The sequence below is a fragment of the Pezoporus wallicus genome, unplaced genomic scaffold (genome assembly GCF_028554395.1).
Source record: "Pezoporus wallicus isolate ANWC-B61680 ecotype Strahan unplaced genomic scaffold, APGP_CSIRO_Pwel_v1 contig_4131, whole genome shotgun sequence".
NCBI classification, from domain to species: domain Eukaryota; kingdom Metazoa; phylum Chordata; class Aves; order Psittaciformes; family Psittacidae; genus Pezoporus; species Pezoporus wallicus.
The window spans coordinates 51,808-76,155 of NW_026641950.1; the positions used below are offsets into that span (position 1 = coordinate 51,808).

At 39.3% G+C, this 24,348-nt stretch overlaps 1 long non-coding RNA gene across 1 annotated transcript; it reads left to right on the forward strand.

The window, feature by feature from the left end:
* Nucleotides 1-3,957: 3,957 nt before the first annotated feature.
* Nucleotides 3,958-23,290, forward strand: LOC130608302 (uncharacterized). Its single transcript, XR_008974505.1, has 3 exons — nucleotides 3,958-3,980; nucleotides 4,814-4,946; nucleotides 22,874-23,290. It is a non-coding gene; the product is annotated as an uncharacterized LOC130608302 (long non-coding RNA).
* The last annotated feature ends 1,058 nt before the right edge of the window (nucleotides 23,291-24,348 follow it).

A 24,348-nucleotide genomic window follows, 5' to 3' on the forward strand; every position in this document is an offset into this window, starting at 1 on the left:
CACATTGCAGCTGGCTCCAGGGGACCATCTTTGTCCAAGTGAAACCACTTTCTCTTCTCATTTTTGATGCAAGCATACCAAAAAACAGTAATAGCATCCAATTTCTAAAACTAATGTTTTATTTAAAGAACAAAAAAAACAACAAAACTATAGCAAGAAACTCACTAAATAGTGGAAGCCTCAGAAGCACTGGGTGAGACAGATTAAACAAGATGTTTGGAAATAAACATACTTCCTAATCACTGTCTTTTGCAGTGTTTATACCTTTTCTCCTTACTGTGTTGTAAGTCTAATCTTCAGCACCAGACTGCTTCAAAACACACCTTCCTTATGAATCTTCAGGAAAGTCTCTTACCTGACAATCTTAAAGCCCAGTTTGAGACTGCTTTACCTATTGGGCGGAGCACTTTGAATCTCCCATTTTCTCTCTGCTACTATCTGCTCCACTTTACACTCCAGACAGTTTTCCAGAACCAGTCATGCTCATTCAGGCTACTGTAGGAGTAATCTTACTTTCTCCTGTTTTCCAGGACAAAAGAGTATTTCACAAAATGAAAGACAAGGTAAACAACATGTTTCTGATCCCCTGTATGACCTTTTTAGAACAATATAATATAAATACATAAATGAGGCAGATCTACCCATCTTTACAATATTAAATTCTTAAACTAAATTGAAATAACATAATTGCCTGGTAGTTTTCTGAAATTTCTGTCTCTTGGTAGTCTGGATAACCTGAAGTTACACAGTAGCCTCTCACCTCCTTGCTAGAAAGCTCTCCTACACACACATGCATGTTTACCCATTCTACATCTTGAGTAGCTGCAATGTTGCAGTTCTGTTTCTCATACATCTTGTGCTTTTTGTTTGTGGTTTTGGGGTCTGTGTGCTGAGCCACTTGTTAGTTTGCCTCCATTCCATTTCATTGATGTTACCCTGTTCTTCACCTTGTCATGGCAAACTTCATGTTGACCACTGTCTTGGTGAGCTTACCCCTCCCTGTCATTTGGAGACCTTCCACTAGAGTTATGCCTCTTTCTTTTGCTCAGCCACCCTACCAAGAAGCAAGAATCATCTGCCCCCTGTATGAACATCCTTTTCAGACTTGTCTTTCTGAAATCTTAGGAGCTGCATGTGGATGCCAGAAATCTGACCTCTGCAATGCAAATATTTGCTTGAAGATCTACGTTCTACTCACACCCATGAGTGAAGTTGACAGAAGCTGTGATCAGCTGTGTATGGTTCTACATGTTGTTAAGCATTATGAAAATGAATTAATTTAAAAATTACCAAATTTAATTCACACTGTTGACTTTAACCTTGTGTGCCTCGAATTCCCATCTGTAAACTGTTCATTGCATAACCCTTCTCTTCTGAACAGGACTTTTGTACAGATAAATGGATTCGTATTTGTGAGGCACAGGAGGGATTGCTATAGTAATCCCAAGGGAAAGACTAATAATTTCTTAGTGCTTGGTTTGTTCAGCATGTACATAGTCTAGGACCTTACTGCAAAAAGTGAGAAATAAACAGACAAATAAACAAATCTTGGATGTCTCCTCATTAAATGATCGCTGTCCAGCTTATGTACAGAAAGGAGCAAGGGTCTCATAGAAAGCTCAGGTAGTGGTTGGTCAGGAATGAAATATGGGATATGTTGCTGAAGACAGCTAAATAACACAGGGAACTGAACTGAGGCAGTCCAGGCCACTGTAACTGGCATTTCCTTATGTAAAAACGCAGGAATTAAAACCTTGGTAAAGCTGTTTTAACATAGGTTTTGTGTAAAATATCAGAAATGTATAAATGGTGCAAAGAGAACTGGTTTTCTTCATGCAGAGTTGGTCTGGTAATAATCCATGGTGACACTAATAAAAAGAGTATCCTATGGTAGCCCATAAAAATAATGTTAAACCTCTTTGAATATTATAATTGAAGTTAGTACCTCCTGAAAAAACTGATTTTAGCTGTCAATTTGACAGTGACTAGTTCTGATTTACCCCATTCTACCATCCGTTTACGAGAATAAATCAAATTTGTATAATCAAATTGTACATACTATGGTATTTTGATTATTATGTGTAGTAATTGTTGGCATATATAAACTTGTAAAGAGCAGACATTGTACTTTGGTATATAAATGAGGTAAAAAATACATGATAAATGAATTCTATTATTACTAAACTCCATAAAATTTAAAGGAAGAATGAGTTTTGCTCAGAAAAAGTCATTAGAATTTTTATGTGACCTAGAATAGTCTATGATTTCTCACCATTACCTTTCAACTTTCTAAATTATTTATTTTACAAAACTCAAATAAACTTTCAAGAATCTGTGTGGAAAAAGGAAAACATTTAAGTCCTGTGACAAACATTCTGAAAATCATAATTCCTGTGCTAATTTTTGTCTGTCTCAATATGAATCAACTCCAAATACTTGGCATATACATTCTGAACGAACTTAACAAACTGGACCAGAAAATTCTATATCAGGATCTAAAGCTACATGAGGTATTCCACTAGATTATACTTGACTAGAAAACAGCTAAATTTCATGGTTCATTTGCAGCCATTACTGATAAAATGATTTGAATGGGAATACTTATACAACTAAATTAAGCTGGTTTAGGTCCATAATGATAGCAGTTGAAGTGTTGGGAAATTGCGCTATTTTCATATTTGGAGGCAACAATGGACAATTTGAATCAAATGGTTTGGACACATGATTACTAAATATGTGAACTGACTATTTAGTCAGAGCAACTGTGATAAAAGACTACTTGATAGGCATTCCAATGGTGTCAATAAAATATTAAAATAAGCTTTCCAAACTGACGCAACTGCTTCAGAATCAAGAAACCATTCTTCCTCTTTATAAATATGTAGTATTAGTATATTTGCCAACTAATTTATTCATTGCCAGCATGCCAGTAAATGTCAGTAAAAGTATGACTCAAGTAAAATTCAGGCAACATGGAAAGCTCTAAAGGTAAATTCACACACAGAGATTAAAAAAAAAAAAAAAGAAAAAGATCTACAGTCAAGAGCATCTTCTTCACTTAGGGCTATACAAAAAATCTGGATACATTTTTTCCAACAAGTCAGAAGCTTTAAAAGACTCAGAAGAAGAGGAAAACTATAAAGCTAAGTAGTGATTGTCGTACATAGTGAAGGGAGTTCCAACAAAATAATTTAGTAGTATACATGTACCACAAATGGAATTATGTAGCATAAATTGTTATAGTTCAGCTGGGAAGTCAGAAAGTTTTGGTGCATTACAAATTTTATTCCTGGGGTGATTTTTGTCCATAGAGTTTTTAAAATACAGCCAAGACAGAACTAGCCATAGATATCTAGAACTTTAGCAGCAGGTAACCATGATAAATTATTATGAAGATTTTTGCAATCATACTCTCCTTGATACCCAGAATATGATAGCCAAGAAACCAAAAACACTTCTCAGTAGAAAGGTGAAAATTAATGATATCCAGTTTGTCAAAAGTGTGAAAATTTGTTTCATGAGAAACATGGAAGTTACAATGTCATTCAATCAAGGAATCAATCCCTGTCATTCAATCAAGGAACTGTGAGTTTGTAAAGGCAAATGTAAGTCTTTACAAATATACTGCTCACATCTACACCATGTGAATATTCCCCCTGCATTGCCTTCTTTATCTCCCTGGGTGCACTCTCAGCTGATGTGAATCTACACTGCTCTTTGTTGGGTCCAAGTTCTCCTCATTAGGTACTGCAGAATCCACATCAGAAATTTCCAGTGTTATTCCCTGAATAATATGCAGTGCTGTGGGCATCCTTTTTATATGCACTTGTGAAATTTATCATGATGCAAACATCCAGCACATTCTCTCTTGCAGTGTTCAGTGTCTGTCTAGGGCCTTGGAAGCAAAAAGGGTGAGCCAATCAGAAAATGCAAGAAGAAAAAGGACTTTCTGTAAGTGGGTGTCAAAAGCTGTGAAGAAGGTAAACCAGGAACAAAATGTAAGGATAAGCCATGCTGACTGTAGACATTGGTTGGAAGGATTCTGCTTCCCAAAGCCCTCAGTGCTTTATAGAATGACTTTATACAGATGGAGCAGAGTTCACCCAAGGGGAGAAGCCATCGCAACGCATGGCTTTCCAAAGAATATGCATCAGCTTCCTATTTGCAAGCTAAATATTGCTTATCAATTATTAACATTCAGGAAAAGGTGACTACAGTCTATCCATGATGTTATAGTGAAATTAGATGAGAACTCAAAAAGCACTTAGGATAAATAATAGATGATTAACATGTCATATAAATCAGTGTATCATGTTATTTTAATTTGTTTGCTTTCTCATCTTTTTCTTTCCATTTTCTTAGTTTTTATCTTATTCATTTTGATAATACCATTCAACTCAATTCTCTTATGTATTAGGGATAACTCCTCTTTTATTTATGGTCTAGGGTAGAGTTCAGTATAGAAGTTAATAAGAAAATTGCTAAGTGTTGTAACACTTTATCATTCTGTTGCTGACATTTAAAAGCTAAAGAGCTGTATTAGATCTGCCTTTTCCTTATAGCTACCTGACACAGGTCAATTAATAAAAATGTGTGCAATAAATCTACTCACTTAATTAAATACCTACTAATACAGATTGAACTACCATTTAATAACATTTTATCCTTTTAAGAACAGGGTAAGCGATAATAATAACAACAATAATGAGTAATTTCATCCAGCCACTCAGAAGAGGTTTATGGCCCATTCTTAAAAATACATATTTTTGCATGATTTAATGCAATATTCTATAGATGGTTTCTTATTTCATAGATCTGCCATTCTCGTTAACTTGTCTTCTGTCTTACCTGTCCTATCAATCATATCTGGTTGTCAGTTTATGCTCTTAGACAATGAAATCCATATGTGACAACCCTGAAAGAAGACTATGCAGTTACCTAATCGTGTAAGTGCCTTCCCAGCAACAAGCAGAGCCCTGGCAACAGTACAGTACAGAGCAGCACAGAGTCTGTCAATAGCTTCCAAAATATCCATCTACTTTGCTATTACAGGTATGCAGAACTAGAGCCTAACAGTAAAAATTCCCTGCAGCTTGATTTTAGTGACTATGGGTAACACATAGTCACAAGTTATTATGCCTACACTCTTCCATTCACAGCTTTATAAAGTAAGCTGCTTATGGGAGATTCAGTGCAGCTGATGAACTTGGCCATAGAAGAAAACAAAAGTATTCAACTTGTGAATTACTTTTCTCATTAGGCTCTATAAAAAAATGCAAAGCCTGTGCCTATCCTCAAGCACATTCGGTTTTCTGAGTGTTGGTAGAATTTTTACTCTTTCTTTCACGAGTTTGTCTTCTATAGATCTGTTCTCACAGTGAGGGGGATGATGTTTGATTTCTTCATGATGCTGTACCATATTAGTGGAGTTATTTATTTGTTTCTTATTGGCAGGATGCAAACAGAAAAGGAATTTCTTGGACGCACTAGATCAAGGTTCAGTTACTACAGTAAGTGGTTTTGCACATCATTTTCTTATCAGAGCACTCTATTAGATGTTCAGGCTGCATTAATGCCCAGGTTTATCCGTGTTTGTGAAAGAAATCTATCCCAATCTGACTTTAATCACACTCGTGATAGACTTATACATGTTGCTTGAGAGAACCAATTTCATTTATATACGTTGTTTGTTTATGCATCAATATCATATTTTTGTTGGCATGTCTGCAAAATTTAAAACAATTTTGTCTGAAACATGCCTAAAATAATGAAGAATATAAAACACCTGCAGGACATTTTAAACTAAAAAATATTGCAAAAATATTAATTTAATGTGAATGAGATGATTGATATGTAAATCAGTTTAAATGCTATAAATTCCAGGTCTAGCTTTCTAACTTCATTCAGCTGAGAAACAAGCAAAATTATAAAGGTGTGTTCTAGTTTTCAATGACAAAGAAACTTGGAAATGATTCATCATTTGCATTAATTAATTCTTAATAACATAAAGCTGAGATGGTATGTGAGTTTCCCATTTCATAAGGACAGGCTTGAACAAATAGCATCTATCTTATCATCAGTTGTCACTTTGACCAACAAAAGCCAGACGATTGAATACAAATGTCTGTATTGGTCCAAAGTATACCAAAGTTCAGTTAATTTCTGTCAGATGTGTATTTTGGTGCAAGAAAGGGGTCTTTTTCATAAACATATAAGACATAACAGTGCACAAGCTGGAAAAAAGAAGAATTATTAGAAGTGGATTTTTTACAAGCATGCACTATATTTTCAAAAATCTTAACGCAAAAGTGTCTTTTAATCTCATTTCTACAAGGCTTTACATTAAAATATTAATTGTGTCTAACGTGTTCCTCATATGCAATTGAATATTGCTTCGCTGATTGATTGGTTTAACTTAGGAAAAGATTAATTAAAGCAGGCACATGAATGATATGTACTGGTCTGAGTTTCGTTTGGAGCAGGAAATATGCAGAGGTTTATGGCATGTTTGCAACCTCTTTTGAACACCACCAAGTTTGTTGTGTCTTGTACTTCATGACTTCTAATATTCACTTGGAAGATTTATATTAAATTGGGATAGTTATGTTTAAAAAGCGTATGAAACCCCCTCACAGTAAAAGCCTGTGTTTTCAGCATTTGATAATCCTGGTAAGTTTTCATGCTCTCAAGTGACCCAAGCTCCAAATTAATGTACACAGCCAATTCTTTCTTTAAAGGAACTTAGCAAATTCATTGACAACATCTGTGTCTATTTTAACTATTTCTTTTCAAAACTGTTAATTGCTTGCCTTATTTTCTATGAGATTACTACCACTTGATAATGCTGTGAACTTACATAAACGGTAGGTCTAATCATCATTTACAGCAAGGCCTTTTTTTTCTCTTTTCTAAAGGGACTTTAAAATGGATGCACACGTTAATAATTCACAATTTTAGGCCTCTTTGCCAGAATGGAATAAAAACTGACTTTGAATTCAGGAAGAGGAGGTTACCTTAAGTTATATGCTTATTTCTTATTAGGATGTATGTCAAGTGTTTAAAATAGATTTACTGTTAACTCCTTAAAGAGGAAGAAGGAATGAGTACTATGTACAAAATGATTATAATTTATATTATTTCAAGGTTGAAAAATCTCACAAGGTTGTAAATCTCCATTATCAAGTAGACCTTCACCTTCTCAAATTACTGTTACATTGACCTAACTTAGAAACATTTTTGCAAGTCAGCATGAAATTTCAGCACAAAACGAATAATATTTATCATAGTTAGCACTATATTTTTTTAAAACACTTCATGAGCGCAGACTAATACTAATTAATCCTTACATTACCCAAAGGGAGAATGATAACTAGGATTTCCATCTTTGAAATGAGGAACCTGATTGTATTTTCATTTGTGCTACTGTAAATCATGAAGCTTTCTATTGAAGTGAACGGAATTACACTGCTGGGAAATCAACATGAAAATGGTATCAGATATGGGGGAAATGTTATAAAGGGACTAAGTGCTTTCCTAAAGGAAAGTGTCAGCTTCAAAGCTATCCAGAAAAGTTAGTGATCACTGCTTCTTAGCCTAGTACTTTGACCATTACAAAACATTGTCTTGCAGTCAAAAAAAAATGAGGGGTTTGAGATCAGTAGCATGGCATTTAAGTGCAGCTAAGAGAGATTGTTGTTAGACAATAATTTTATGATCTCAGAAGTTCACATCAGTCCATATTTTTACTTATACATTTCTCAGAACTTATACAGCATTACTAAGAATGCTCAGTAGGAATATGTTTATCATGGACTATGGGTGGCTTGGTTATTTCACAGTGTATGTAAACTACAGGTCAAATTCTTCATGCGTAATAATAATAGAATCATAGAATAGTTTAGGGTGGAAGAGCCCTTTAAAGGTCATCTAGTCCAACCTCCCTGCACAGAGCAGGGACATCTTCAACTTGCTCAGGTTGCTCAAAGCCTCGTCCAACCTGACTTTGACTGTTTCCAGGGATATGGAATGTTTCCAGGTAGATGGAATATTCAGATCTACCACTTCTCTGGGAAAACTGTTCCAGTGTTTCGCCACTCTCATCATAAACATTTTTTTCCTTATATCTAGCCTGAAACTACCCTCTTTTAGTTTTAAACCATTACCCTTTGTCCTATCTCCATAATCATTAAAGAAAAGATCAGAGAGAAAGGTTGGATGGATTGACATTTTTGTTTATTCTTTAAGCTTTGATTGAAGTTGGCTGCTATAAGATTAATGGTCAAAGACATTTGATTGTAGTGAAGACCAATGTTTTGGGGGAGTGGCATTCTCTTTTAGTGAGCTTTTATATTCATTTTTTAAAAAATAATTGGTTTTCAAATTAAGTCAACAGCACAATGGAGAAAGGTTATAACTAAAGTCAAGCTGTACAAGGTGGAGGAGTAGATCCATCAAAAATATCATTCACAGGGAATACTTCATCTGTACAAACTTCTGTGGAGATCTATACAAGTATTTTTGGAGAGCAAACAAAAAAAAATAAAAAATCCATACAGCCAATTTTGAAATCTACAAAGTCAATTTCACTGGTTTTTTTTTGACTTGTGATACATTCAACAACCAATTGCTGATGTGACCTTGAACAAAACACATGTCCTTAAACTGAGCACATGAATCTATATTTTGACTACATAAAATGATGAATACAGACTTGAGAAGTGTTGAATATTTATGGAGTTCTGAGTTCAAGAAAGATCCTGAACCATCATCCAGGGATACACTCCAAATACAGCCTGTGGCTCATGATTCCTTCTTTGGCTGTCTGGTAGGGAGAAGCAGCAGATCTATTTTACAGAATCATAGAATCATAGAATAGTTAGGGTGGGAAAGAACCTTAAGATCATCTAGCTCCAACTCCCCTGTCAAGGGCGGGGACATCTCATGCTAAACCATCTCACCCAAGGCTTTGTACAACCTGGCCTTGAACACTGCTAGGGATGGAGCATTCACAACTTCCCTGGGCAACCCATTCCAGTGCCTCACCACCTTAACAGGAAAGAATTTCCTCCTTATATCCAATCTAAACTTCCCCTCTTTAAGTTTTAACCTGTTCCTCCTTGTCCTGTCACTACAGTCTCTAATGAAGAGTCCCTCCCCAGCATCCTTATAGGCCCCCTTCAGATACTGGAAGGCTGCTATGAGGTCTCCACACAGCCTTCTCTTCTCCAGGATGAACAGCCCCAACTTCCTCAGCCTGTCTTCATATGGGAGGTGTTCCCGTCCCCTGACCATCCTCGTGGCGCTCCTCTAGACTTGTTCCAACAGTTCCATGTCCTTTTTATGTTGAGGACACCAGAACTGCACACAATACTCCAGGTGAGGTCTCACAAGAGCAGAGTAGAGGGGCAGGATCACTTCCTTTGATCTGCTGGTCATGTTCCTTTTGATGCAGCCCAGGATATGGTTGGCTTTCTGGGCTGCAAGTGCACACTGGAGCTGGCTCATGTTAAGTTTCTCATCAACCAACACCCCCAAGTGCTTCTCCGCAGGGCTGCTCTGAATCTCTTCTTTGCTCATCCTGTACCTGTGCCTGGGATTGCTCCAACCCAGGTGTAGGACCCTGCACTTGGCATGATTAATCTTCATAAGGTTGGCATCAGCCCACCTCACAAGCATGTCAAGTTCCCTCTGGATGGCATTCCTTCCCTCCAGCGTATCAACCGAACCACACAGCTCGGTGTCATCGGCAAACTTGCTGAGGGCACACTCAATCCTATGTCCATGTCACCAACAAAGATGTTGAACAAGACCGGTCCCAACACCGATCCCTGAGGGACACCACTCGTTACTGGTCTCCAGCCAGACATTGAGCCATTGACCACAACTCTTTGCCTGCAGCCATCCAGCCAGTTCTTTATCCACCGAGTGGTCCATCCATCAAATTGATGTCTCTCCAATTTAGAGACAAGGATGTCGTGTGGGGCAGTGTCGAACACTTTGCACAAGTCCAGGTAGATGACATCAGCTGCTCTACCCCTGTCCATCAGGTCTGTAGCCCCATCATAGAAGGCCACCAAATTGGTCAGGCAGGATTTCCCCTTAGTGAAGCCATGCTGGCTGTCACCAAGCACCTTGTTGTTTTTCATGTGCCTTAGCATGCCTTCCAGGAGAATCTGCTCCAAGATTTTGCCAGGCACAGAGGTGAGACTGACTGGTCTGTAGCTCCCCAGGTCATCCATTTTCCCCTTCTTAAAAAGGGGGGTTATATTTCCCTTTTTCCAGTCATTGGGAACTTCACCTGACTGCCATGACTTTTCAAATATGATGGCCAGCAGCTTAGCAACTTCATTCGCCAGCTCCTTCAGGACCCGTGGATGGATTTCATCAGGTAACATGGACTTGTGTACGTTCAGGTTTTTAAGATGGTCTCGAACCAGATCCTCTCCTACAATGGGCCCAAGGTCTTCATTCTCACAGTCCCTGCATCTACTTTCCAAGACTTGGGTGGTGCAGTCAGAGCCTATGCCTGTGAAGACTGAGGCAAAGAAGTCATTCAGAACCTCAGCCTTCTCCAAATCCTGTGCAGCTAGTTCTCCCAAGAGGTTCCAGAGGGGGCCTACGTTGTCCTTAGTCTGTTTTTTATTCACTACGTACCTATAGAATCCCTTCCTGTTATCCTTAACATCCCTAGCCAACTTTAATTCTAACTAGGCCTTAGCTTCCTGGACAACATCCCTGTATTCTTCCCAGGCCACCTGTCCTTGCTTCCACCTTTTATAAGCCTCCTTATAAGGAGGCTTTGTAAGTTTCCTCAGCAGCTCCTTATCCATCCAAGGAGGTTTCCTGGCTCTCCTGCTGCACTTCCTTCTAGTTGGGATGCAACACTCCTGAGCTTGTAGTAGGTGATCTTTGAATATCAACCAGGAGTCTTGGGCCCCCCTGCCCTCTAAGGCTGTATCCCATGGAACCTTACTAAGCAGGTCTGCTCTCTTGAAGTCCAGGGCAGCGAGCTTGCTGCACGCTCTTCTCACAGTCCTGAGGATCTTGAATTCAACAGTCTCATGATTGCTCCATCCAAGGCTGCCCGGGAGCATCACATTTCTAATGAGCCTTTCCCTGTTGGTGAGCACAAGGTCAAGCATGGCACCTCTCCTTGTCGGCTCCTCTATTACTTGCAGAAGGAAGTTGTCTTCCACAGAATTGAGGAACCTCCTGGATTGCTTGTGCCGGGCTGTACCGTCCTTCCAACAGATGTCAGGGTGGTTGCAGTCCCCCATGAGAACAAGGGCCTGTGAGTGTGAGGCTTTTCCTATCTGTCTATAGAGTGCTTCATCCGCAGGTTCTCCTTGATCGGGTGGTCTGTAACAGATCCCCACAATAATGTCTCCCGTAGCTGTTTTCCCTTTAACCCTGACCCACAAACTGTCTGTTAACTGCTCACCTGTCCCCAGACAGTTCTGCACTCTCCAGCCTATCCCTAACATAAAGGGCAACTTCCCCTCCCTGCCTGCTGGGCCTGTCTTTTCTAAAGAACCTGTAACCTTCCATTCCAACACTCCAGTCACAGGAGCCATCCCACCACGTTTCTGTGATGCCTATTATATCATACCCCCGTAGACGTGCACACATCTCTAATTCCTCTTGTTTGTTCCCCATGCTATGGGTGTTTGTATAGAGGCATCTGAGCCGAGCTCCAGCTGAAGCTGGCTCATTGGCTGGAGCAGCTGGGATATCTCTACATTGCTCTGAGCACTTATTATAGGTTCTGGCAACTGACTGGGTGTGTTGGGATGGAATGATGCCCCCCTCCCCCAACACATCTAGTTTAAAGCCTCCTTGACCAGTCTGGCAAGTGTCTTACCAAAACAGCTCTTCCCTAAAGCCTAGCTCCACCAGCCCCCAGTAGACCTGGCCTACAAACTTGGGTCCCATGTTCAAGACACCCAAACCCCTGACTATGACACCACCCTTCTAACCATTTATTAACCTGGCCAATCCTCCTAGCTTTTTTTTAGGTCCTCCCCTGTATCCTGGAGAATTGATGAAAAGACATCTGAGCTCCAGAGCCCCTAACTGCCTCTCCCAGGGCTCTGTAGTCCTTCTTTATGTTCCCCAGGCTACTACTATCTATATCCCTAGCACCCACATGTATCACTAGAAGTGAGTAATAGTCCGTGGGACTTACTAGAGCCGACAGCCTCTCAGTAACATCCGTGATCTGAGCCCCTGATAGGCAACACACCTCCCTTGACACCGGGTCAGGCCGACAGATGAGTGCTTCTGTCCCTTTCAAAGTAGAGTCCCCTACTATGTATCATGAGCTGCCATATAGTTCATAATGATGCAGCTTTAGTGTAAGTTTGGGATGAGCAGACAAAAAGAGAAAAAAGTCTGTGGAAAAACTGCATTAAAACTTAAGTAAAACACCATAGCCCACAGGGCATGAAGGGACCAGGTGGGGTTTAGATAGACTTAGCACTAACATTCTATTTATTAGCTCCTTGAGGGTGTTGAAGAGTCAATACCATAAAGGACTACTTGTACTAGCCTATCTCCAACCATTATTTGTAGCAGAGGCCCACTAACCTTCATATACATTTTTTGTTTATAGCAGGAACCGTACTTAATCAACAAGCAGCCTCAGATATGTAATGAGTGGAAAAGAAGAGAGGACTAAATGCCTCAGACAGTCCCATGGATCACATGGCATGGCATTTCCTAGTCCCACCTCTCTGTTTTCACTAGAGGATAATTTTAATGATTTATGCTTCATTAAGGATGCAGCAATAAATAGAGAAGTATATTAGATAGTTAAATTATTAACAACCACCATTTCATAGATAAAAACCAAAGCAATGCAAGCATGTATTTTTTCTTTACATTAAGCTTCTCAAGCCCAAGGTGCATGCCTCATTGGATGAAAACAATATCCATTCTCTCCAGTATTGTGTTTCCACCAGTTGTCAGTATTAACTGCCTCACTAGAAACTTCCAGAAATTATGCCACATGTAGTTTCTACTTTCAAAGAAGTTCCCTTCCCCCTCCCAACACATAGGCTGTCTTATGCTGTATAGTATGATTGGTTTTATCCTGTACAAATTTCAGTTTGCCTTCATTTAAAAAAGGATCAATGCAAAATCAGAAGATACATGCATGCTTACGGTTGGGAAATTTTATAACATTATAATAAGGTTCATATGAACTTTCAATATGAAATCTCAGTGTGTTTTTTACCTAAATTGTCACCTAATGTGAAATTATATTTTTTTTTCCAAAAAATGTAGGATTTTTGCCATGGGCATAATTCCTTACATATGAGCATACCTTTTCTGATATTGATGTTTACTGTGCTTTTGAGAGTGTGGTCTTTCTCAAACAGTGTGTGGTTTGCTTGGTTTATCTGCTATGGTTATTAATCTTAGGGCAGAAAGAAAGGGGGCAATTTAAAGACAGCCTTTTAGGACCAAACTAAGTCATCCTTACCATGGCTTCCATATGGGGAAATCTCAGCCTGATGTATCATTATGGTTTCTAAGAGGGTTAGAAACATTCATCTTCTGAATGTAATTTCTTTCCCTGTTGTACTTTGGTAAATGTATCCCTTGCAGTGGTGCTTGTGCTACTTTTAGATGTGCCAAGTTAACTATAAGCCTCGCGTAGCTGACTCTTTTCATCTGTACCTCTTTTGTCAACATCTCTGGCAAAATCCCCAGTTGATGTGACCTGGTCTGTCTCCATGAAAGTCAATGGGCACCAGCTGAGAACCTGGCTCCCTCAGCAGCTTTGGCTGCATAAGCAGTCATCGACCCAGTGGAGACAACTGGAATTCAGCCACTGATTTCATGGATTTTTTTCTGGATTCTTTAACAGCAAGGTAGAAAACACACCAGAAATTTCTTTTGGTTTTTACCTTTAGAGAAAATATTTTTGAATAATCAGGAGAACTGTAGAGTTTTTGCTGCCCACAGAATCAAGCTGCCCGCAGAATCAGGCTGCAGTACATAAACTACGTAAAGAGTATTTATGTGTCTGAGTAAACATGGCCTTAGCTGGGTCCCTCTGCTATGCTAAATATCTGGACATGTTCATGAGATACTTGAACACAAGAAGGTGAAATGGTTATTATCATTAGAAATACCTTATGAATAGTATTGTGGACACCTAGACAGACAATATCGTTTGCAATGATGTCTCTTACAATTCTATCCGTAAGACAAGAGATCCAAACAGCTGTTGAACTGGTGCTGCATTTGAGCATGAATATATGGCAGCTATTCACACACAGTATGTGCTATTAAATAAAACATTTTTTTTCTTAAGAAGGCCAGCTAGCTGCTTCTGTACTGTTCAGAGACCTGCCTATTCAAAAACTTCCTCCACTCTGCAAATCTCTTGCTATCCAGGGTAGAGTGCATGCAAGCTGCCCTGAACATGCTAACTCCCAGGATGAGCTTGAGAAGTGTTTGGGGTACTGCTCAATTAACCAGGGCCAAAACAGTGCCAGGACTCTAAAAATTCAGCAATATTCACTGCACTTCAGTGCTCAGTAACCTCTTAATTTGCTAGTGAAGTTCAAGCCTAAGTCTCCAAGCCCACCAGAGGTGAAATAAGGGAAAGGCATGTGTGGTCACCAACGTGAAGCCAGAGCAAATCCCTTTGAATACATGCATGCTTCTGAATGTTTCTGTCTGTGAACAGGTTTAAATGCTCAAAAATCATATGCTGGGCTTAAATATTCTGAAAGCTTGGGGTATCCATTTTATTTGTTTTGTTTTGTTTTGTTTTTTAATTTAATCCTTTAATCCACAACATTAATTCTTAGTCTTTTTTATAGGCTAAAATAACATTTTTCTATATTTGTTGTTATCATGAATGCATTTGGTTCCCAGAGTAAACTGGGGGTGTAGAAATCTGGTTTCTTGGTGGTTTTTCACAATCCACTGACACATTAGTTACATCTTTTTCTGTGTTAAGAGGGCTTTAAACAGGTCTACAAGTGATTTTTTAAGGGCTAGTAAAAAAAAAAATAAAAAGGCAATTATCTTATACCCTTTAAAAGAAAATACCTAAGAAACTTTCACCTTTAAAATTACTACTTCATATGTTCAGCCTTCTCTGAACACTTTAAAGTCAAATGCCCTCATTAGTCATTTTATTGGTATATGGCTATTGGAAGACAGCTTTTGAAAAGGTGGTGCTATTCCCAGACCTTGACTTGACAGAGGTTGAATAATACTGGCTCTGGTTCTAAAGAAGCAAAATAGCTTCTGGGCTGGATCTTTGTAAGCATCTGAAAATTATACTGGATGCTTGTAAAGAAGCATCTCTGAAAGCCTTTCATTTTTAACCTTTTCTTTTTTTCTGTTTTTCTTTTCCTTTTTTTTTGTATTTTTATTTTAAGCTACACATGCAGGTTCTTTCAGGAGCAGGGACATTCAATTCTGCAGAAGGTTTTTTTCCATTATTTACTTGGCTTCAGTATTCTTCCAAGTACTTTTAGTTTTTTTTTTAAATGAGAAAAAAACTAATGTTGTCAGCATCAATAAATCAACAACCAGGAAGAGTCACTTCCTATCAGGGTTTCAAAAGTGTTTCATGGTTTTCCGATCTCCTGTCTGTACTAATCATCTCTGATGTATCGCATATGCATGGTATATGATGCCAGGTTTTAAAACATAGCTGAGGAAGGAAAGAAGGAAGGAATGAAGAAGGAGAGGTAAGAAGGCAAGAAGAAAGAAAGGAAAAGGCAGGTAGGCAGGTGGGCAGGCTGAGTTATCTCTTTATAACTACATAACATGTTCATTATCTCTCTATAACTACATCCTATTATATGTGGTGGTGGACAGGATCTCTCAGAGGTCAATCAATGTCAGACACAGCCCAATAGTGGAGACACAGACATATATGTGAACAAACGAGGAAAAGTAACTCCCTTATTTTTTGCACATAATTGTATGTGTGAGAGTATTTGCATAAATACATAAAATAATCATGCAGCAGTCAAGATGGTAATATTGTTACTCATATTCAGATCAATATGTAAATGAAAAATTAACAAACCTAATATATCCTACTGTGGATGCTGGAAGGCTGCTCCAAATACTGCTGCCATCTGCAATACAGTTGCTCAAAAGTGCTGCCTTTTCACTAGGAGGGAGAACTTTTCCTAGCTGCTCATAAAATCACCTGAAGTTCATCTTCATTTCTGTAGTTAATGTAGCTTTTATATGTTATTAGAATTAGTTTAGGTCTTTTGTTTACAGAATTAAATGGCTTTCTTAACAGGTTTCCAGCCTTGCATTCATGTTTTAATTGTGAGTGTTGCAGGGATATGGCAACACAGCAACCATTTTCATTTTATCTTTCCCTTTCATTGCAGTCAGCATTGCTTTAATCAAGCATTCAGTGTCTAGTTGCTCTCTTTCTAGCTTATTTTGATTTTTATTTCAGACAGGGTTAAGGATAATTTGTGTAATGTGATGTTTGGTATTTTTCTTGATGCTTGAATAGGAAGATGTGTGAATACATCAGCTTTTTAAAGGTGATTTCTAACTCTGGAGATTTTAGGGAAAGCTTGAGTACTGAAGGCAAAAAGCGTCATTTTCTTTATGATCATTGAAATTTTGTGACTTCAGTTAGGTAAAAGGATCTGTTATTGCCTGTCAGATGCTTGAAGCTCCCAACATTGCCCTAGTTCCACAACCTCGTCACCTCATTCTGTTATTAAAAATGATCACCGATACCTGTAAAACTTTTTGCTTTGAGGATATTTGCTGATTTGCATACTCATTTGTAGGAATCCAGGTAAACAGAGAACATCACGAGAATGAGGCTTCTGTTAGAAACAAACCTGGTTTTCCTCCGCCCTGTCCATACACAGCCATCCAGCTAAACTGCAGCAGAGCTGGGGGTGCCATGGAATGACCAGATGGAAGACCTCTCTGAAACAAGAGCATGGTGTTGAGTGGGGCAGCAGCAAGCAGCCCTGCAGCCTGCCTGCCCCCCTGCATATACTGGGACAGAGCTGAAACACAGCTTCCCCAGGGCTTGGGAAACATTTCTGAGGGCTATGCTTTGGAAAACCTTTCTGAATCATAAGCTTGTCTGCTCTGTACCACCTCCTCCAGGGTGTCTGGTGATTATTGCCCAGCCTCAAGCCCCTGTGGTAAAAGCCATCTTGCAGAATGCTTTCTGCAAACTTAACAACTCTACATCATGTTTATAGAGTATTAATGTCACCACTTACCTTAAGACACTTTCTGAGGAATTTATGTCTCAATGCTCAGCTGAAAATATCCACAAAGCTGTCTGCAGGTGAAGTAAATTGGCACTGCTCTGCTGGGTTCAGTGAGGCCAAGTCAATTCCAATTGCAGTGATGCTTAAGTAGTAATTTTAAAACAGTTCAGACTGTTTAGCAAACTGTAGCTAATATTGTTCAGATGATATAGTATTAAAAGTAGAGTGAAAGGGGAGAAAGAAACAGAGAGAGACATGTTTTCATGTTATTTATATACCAGTTCCCCAAAAGGTCTCTTTCATAGCAGTGTCACTTGGAGTGATGAACACCAGCAGCTAATCCACTCAGGTCACACCAAAATAAAACTGGTGGAAGAAAGAATTGAGGCAATATGTGAAGATGTAGAAATAACATCTATGAGCATTTTAATGGTGCCCTGTTACTGCCAAAGAGGTAATATATGAAAAGCAGTTTTAATGTAATGCAGGAGGTTACAAGTGATCAAAAAAAATCAGTTGGGATTTTGCCACTGGCCTCCATGGGAGAAGGATCAAGGCCGCAGAGAGCTATTTAGTTGGCATTTAACTTTTAACAGCTGAAACAAATTTATTATTCACACGCATTACAACACCAATTTTGAAACATAACAAACAGCACAAGAGAGGAAGTACTTGGTTTCTGCGGGACACAATGAGAAGTGTTATACAGATAATTGTAGAAATTAGCTAAGTCCACTACACTTCCAGGGTATGACATGACTGAAACATATAGCTCTTCCAGTATGTCATAATTTTTCACTTCTTAAAAGAATTGTTGAACCTGATGAGGAACAGCTTGCATCGGGTCCCACTGATTTAATTTGTACATACTGTAATTTACTAGGCTGCAGTAAAAACAGTCATTTTGTGAGGCTATCATAAGCTCATTAGAAGCGTACTGGGAAAGCTTAATGGCTTACAACCCACAGCTTTATGCATCCATTTTACAGAGATCCCTTCCCAACAGAGCCTGACGCATGATGTTCTCTGCTGCTGGCAGTACAGTGGCTTTCACACACACCCCAGAAAATTAGAGGTATTTGTGAATAACAAAATTAAAGACAAAGCCAACATTTCAGGAGTATTTGAAGTGCTGCTGGAACAAGGAAAATCATATGTATTGTTAACCATGGTGAGGCTGGTTAGCTGTTAAGTATTGTATAGTGTAACTAATCAAAAGCTCTAACATCCCAGACAATGGAACAGAAATAATTACTCTCCCAGAGCTACTATTGTTTCATGCTCAGCCTTCTTGGGACTAATAGAGGGTTTAAATTTAAATTGTGTTAAGAAAATGTCAGTATTACAAAGAACTACAGCATTCAGTTGCTCTGAGCACAGCATCAGGTAAACTACATAATGGATTTAAACATAATGGGCCAATGGAGAGTGAAGTACAAACAAACTCCTTTCCCATCTCCTTCTCCATTTGTTCTTTTTATTAGCCTCTAATGATTCAGGATGCAAAATAATAAAGACACTGCCAAAAAAAAAAAAAAAGAAGAAAAAATAATAGAAGAAAGAAAAGAAAAGGGAGAGAGAAAATGCAGGGTATTCTGCATTCAATTAACTGAATTTAGAGGTGGGTGGATTTTAGCATCAAGTGGGCTGACGCAATGAGGTAGCCCCTCAGCTGGGTAAGAAGGAAAAAATCATCAGGAGAGCTCTGTTCATATTAGTGGGGCTGCTCTGTTTTGAAACCAACTAATATTAGGATTCATATTAAGAAGCTTTTGCCTGTCATTCTCTTCCTGAAGGGCAGGGCATGCTACTCCTTTAAGATGCTAAGCACTATGGCTGCTCTTCAGGAAAGTATTTTAGAGGTATGCACATTCTCCTGGTAGTCTGTAGGCCTCCTCTTCCAGGGTAAATCATTGTGTTTTGCTGGACTAGAACCACAATTCTTAGTGCTCAACAGGTTTGACCATGTGACTGCCTCCATTTGTAAATCATGTCTGTGTGAGCTGAGTTATCTGTATCAAGGATAAGTTAATAAAATGCCAGTTGTTTCACTTTGTCTTGTTGAGCAAAAAAAGTCATGGGTATACAAACTTAACATTATGAAAAAGAGCATATATTTTCCCAGAAATATGTTTCCTTTAGTATTTTATACAATATAATTCTGCTGATGTTTCTTAGTTACAAAACTGAGGGCTGAATGGCAAGTTGATTTTTCTGAGCAGGTGACCAAAAATTCAAGGGCATTGAGCCAAAATCAAGACTCCTGGGTTCAGCAGTAGCAGTCATTTTTCTCCTTCTTGGTAGCTGGTGCAGTGCAGTGTTTTGACTTTCGGCCTGGGAACAGAGCTGATAGCGATGTTTTGGTTTGGCCAAGGACTTTGTGAGCCTCATGCTCTGCCAGGGAGGAGGGGGAGCCGGGAGGAAGCAGAGACAGGACACCTGACCCAAACTGACCAAAGAGGTATTCCATACCACAGCACGTCATGCCCAGGATGTAACGGGGAGTTAGCTGGAAGGGCTGGGGGACTGCAGGGTTGGAGGAGGTATTGGACAGAGCTTGGTCGGGCTGAGGGGGGTGAGTTATCGGTTGGCTGGTGGTGAGATGCTGTATTCTCTTCCCTTGTTATTTTCCCTTATCATTGTTGTAGTTGATAGTAGCGGTGGTGATTTGTGTACATTGGTTGCTGGACTGTTCTTGTCTCAACCCGTGGGAGTTGCACTCTTTCGATCCTCCTCCCCGTTCCTCCGGGAGTGGGGGAGAACCCCGGTGGGGGGGGGGGGGGACACGGACCTCGATTGTTGTCAGCTCGGCACCACTCACTGGGAGTGAGTGAACAAGTTACCTGACTGGGTTTAAACCACGACAGTTGGCCCATGGCAGTGACACAAAGAGACTGGAATGAGTCTAGTAAACCAGTATTTGCATGTTGGAGGGAATAAAATTAAAATGCACAGAGGCATATTGATGCCTAAGAAGTTGACTGGTTTTGAGATACCAGTTTCAAGTTTACTTGGTTTTATCTTCAGTGAAGCTGAACTGGTAGGTGATCAACACCCACAAAATCTGTTATCCCTACCTATATCAGAACTTGAAAGATATCTCTGCATTTTTGACCTTATTCTACAAAGACTGCCTCCAAAATACAGTGCTTCTGGGAGCTGCTAGACTTGAAAATGCTGACTGCTTGCACTACAGTCAGTTTGCTTAGAACCATTTCTTTTCATATGAGATTAATATTATTCAGTTGCAAATGAAAAAATGGGTTGGTACAGCACTTTCATTGTAGCTCTGAGTGCATGCTACGGTTGTAGTGAAAATATCACATTCAGCATAAAAACCCTATTATTAATTTACTTCCTGTCTGCTGTATTCAAAATGTTTTTGTGATATTAAGTTCAACCTATTTATGATGTGAATTCAAGGACTCATCTAACCTTGGAGGTCAGCAGAAGAGATATATAATTTCCTGGATCACAGCCTGTTGCATACTTGTATGTTATAATGTGGATTTCTTCCACAAAAAAAAATGAAAGTCTGAGGCTTCCTGAGGTTGGCATCGTTGGTTTTGTGACAACAGCTTCTTTATCAGTTTGAGTAGACAATAACTGTGCACTACCTTAAACAAAAGCTTCCTAAAATTTGCCATAGTTTAGACTGTGTTTTGGACTGAATGAAGAAGTAAAGATCCGGTCCTAAAATCTGAAAGCCTTAAAATTGATTGACTTTTCTGTTTGTTGTTCCATCTCACTTCTGTCTGAGGCACTCGATGAAATGAAAAAATGTGTTTATGTGAGTGTGCCTTATTTTTTCAATAAATAAAAGAAATCCAGTTAAACTCCATTTAAGAATATGCATACGCATTTTTACCAGTGCAATAAAGGGTATTTTAGCTTTATGTATTTCTTCTTTTTAGAACACATTTGACCATTCTCTGACCCAACACAACCCTTGACTGGTCTTTATGCGTGTACTCATTGGGCACACTGTGCACAGCATTCGAACAACTATTTCACAGAAAAACATGAATTACAGACACATAAAATTTTTGTGAACTGGGCTGTAAAATTTCTGATGCAGTATTCTCTATCTAACTTGACAGCTGGTATCTGGTCAGAAAATAGTGTGTTTTTCCACAAATGCAAGCCATCCTGTTACTTTGCACTGCATAGATATGAAAACATGTATGGATAAGAAATAACCAGGGAAAAAAAAAAAAAAAAAAATGGACCAGAAAGTCTTCTAGAATAATGGCAGTTTTCTGCCACTTTGGCATGAGCATTCCTTGAGTCCACAATGGCCTGCTGCCAAATGTGTTCAAAGCACTGTGTATGCTTAACAATCACCTAGACCAGAAACAAACATCCAGGTCTGAATCTTCCACCTTTATTTTTTAAAAAGAAAGTCTCTGAGTAGTATTCCTAAATAAAAGCTTGAGAACTGAGCCTGAAGTGTGTATGTTGAGGGACAGTGGATAAAGGATATGTCCTGCTGTACTACAGACAAGACAAAATGGAGTAAAAAATCTGAGGAATAAATGCTCTTGAAAGACAATGTCAGAGCTGGGCAGTCACTGCTCTCCTTGCCTTGACAGCAAGTCTGATGTGGCTTTGAATAGCATCCCTGAGCCAGGCCCAGCTTTACAGACATAGGATCATAGATCATAGAATATTTAGGGTTGGAAATGTTCTGGGTGTGTGCATTGGTACAGAGGCTGAATTTTACTTGAGCCAGGAGGGCTCCTGCACACTCACTACAACACCTGTTAATTATGGCAGACCTAGAAGGGAGACTGCATGAGAGTTTGTAGTATCTACCTGGAGAGATGTTTTCCCAGAGTAGTGTTTTCCTATAAGAGATCACAGGTACTGCATCTTTTTGAATTACACTGGTAGAATGGAGAGCTGATGACAAACTGAATTAACATGGTGCTCACCAACACTTTGTATAGTCTGGGAGGCTGTCAGAGAGATACTACTAGCCCAATGTAGGATGCTGGCTGTGGTTGCTCTGAAGTGACAAGTAATAGGTGATTTTCTTAGATATCTCTCTTACAGTTGGGTGCAGCATGATAAAGACCAGCCTCAAAGGGAATTTGATTTGGAACATCATAATTAGTAATGCTGTTATGCTGTCAGGCTACCCTTCATGTAAATCATGGACAGCAAACCAGTTATTACATTTCTCAATTTGTATCCAGCAGTTTTCCTTTGAAATTACACAAAAAAAAAAAATGACTCCTGAATGCAAGGGAGAAAGCAGTATTATTTCTGGTGTGTTTTGGATTACAAAATGTCTGTTTGAATTATACTGAAGGAATGTATGTGTTTGTTGCTGTAAAGACTTGATTAAATAATGTTCTTGAGGATAAGAAGAGTATGGGATTTTATAATTCAAGAAAACAGAGCAAAAAGTGGAGGAGGAGCAGGAGAATAAAAATAGCTTTCTGGCTCCTACATAGCATCCTATGTTAGTACCTATGCAGTGTGCCCCATGTCCTGCCTTCTTTTCTCATCTCCCTTCCTAGAAAAATAACTTGTTTCTGCCTTTTTTTTTTTTTTTCCCTTTTCAGTTTTAGGATTGAAGGATTAGGACCTGTGCAACCCCATATGAACTCATTCTCTTGTTTTCTTACCAGCATTCATCCCCATGAGGCAAATCCCCCTTAACAAACCCTTCCGTGAAGCTTTGTCAGTGACTGCCAGCCTGAGAAAGAAGATGATGATGAAAACCTCCCTTCAAATAATATGTGCAAACAAGCAAACAAAACCACTCAAGGCTGCTTTGAGATTGAACTCTTAGAGCTACTTTATGTAAAATTTCCTGTTCAGTGTGTTTTGAAATGAATGCCCCAGTTCTTCAGGGTATGAACCATATCTTCTCTGTGCTATTTGTAAAGTAAGCTGTATAATATATCCCATTTTTAAAAAGTTGGAAAATAATGTAAGAAGTACCTGTATCTATCTACATCTATCTCTCTGCCTGAAAGCCCAATAAATGCAACTGTTATCATACCTACTGCCTTGTTACAAATAAACTCTGACACTGAAAAATATCACTGCCTTCTCTCACAGAACATCCTCAGCCTGTCTGTCTTCTAATCTGCAGGTTTTTAGGACAAGGAATTTTCTGATCCTGTGAGAATACATGAGGCCAAATGTTTTTCCCAGCTCATTAGGAATAAAAGAACAGAGAACACTCAATATTTCTGGGAAATGAAAACAAAAGAAGCCCCACCCTACTGAGGTATATCGGTGAAAGCGTTTTTCTGTGTACTTTAAAAAAAATCACTTAGATTTTAACATTTTTTCTTTCTCCTTTGAGCTACCTAAAGTGTGAATTAAAACTTACCATTTAACAAAAAAAGCTTTATAAATAATTCAGATGGGATATTTTGACAATTTCAAATTTTTCCTGTTCTTTTTACCAAGCAGAAAATTGGCTACTGACAAGTCTTTCTCAGGAGACACTACTCTTAAGAAATCAACACTTTTCTTGTTGTAAAAATGCTGAAGTATTCCTTCTCTGTCATGCAGGTCCTCCTGGCCTTATCAGGCCTCTAATAAGTGCATCCATCTGTCGTGGTTTAAACCCAGTCAGGTAACTTGTTCACTCACTCCCTGTGAGTGGTGCCGAGCTGACAACAATCGAGGTCCGTGTCCCCCCCCCCACCGGGGTTCTCCCCCACTCCCGGAGGAACGGGGAGGAGGATCAAAAGAGTGCAACTCCCACGGGTTGAGACAAGAACAGTCCAGCAACCAATGTACAACACAAATCACCACTGCTACTATCAACTACAACAATGATAAGGGAAAATAACAAGGGAAGAGAATACGATACCACCGGCCAAGAAGACGAGTTCCACCCGGAAGCCCATGTCCTTCCGGGTAACTCCCAGTCACCCCCCACCCCGGCCATGACGTGCTGTGGTATGGAATACCTCCCTGGCTAGCCCGAGTCAGGCGCCCCATCTCTGCTTCCTCCCGGCTTCCCCTCCTCCCTGGCAGAGCATGAGCCTCACAAAGTCCTTGGTCAGGGTAAACATCACTTAGCAACAACTGAAAACATTGACTTCACCAACACTGTTCTCAGGTTGGAAGTCAAAACACAGCA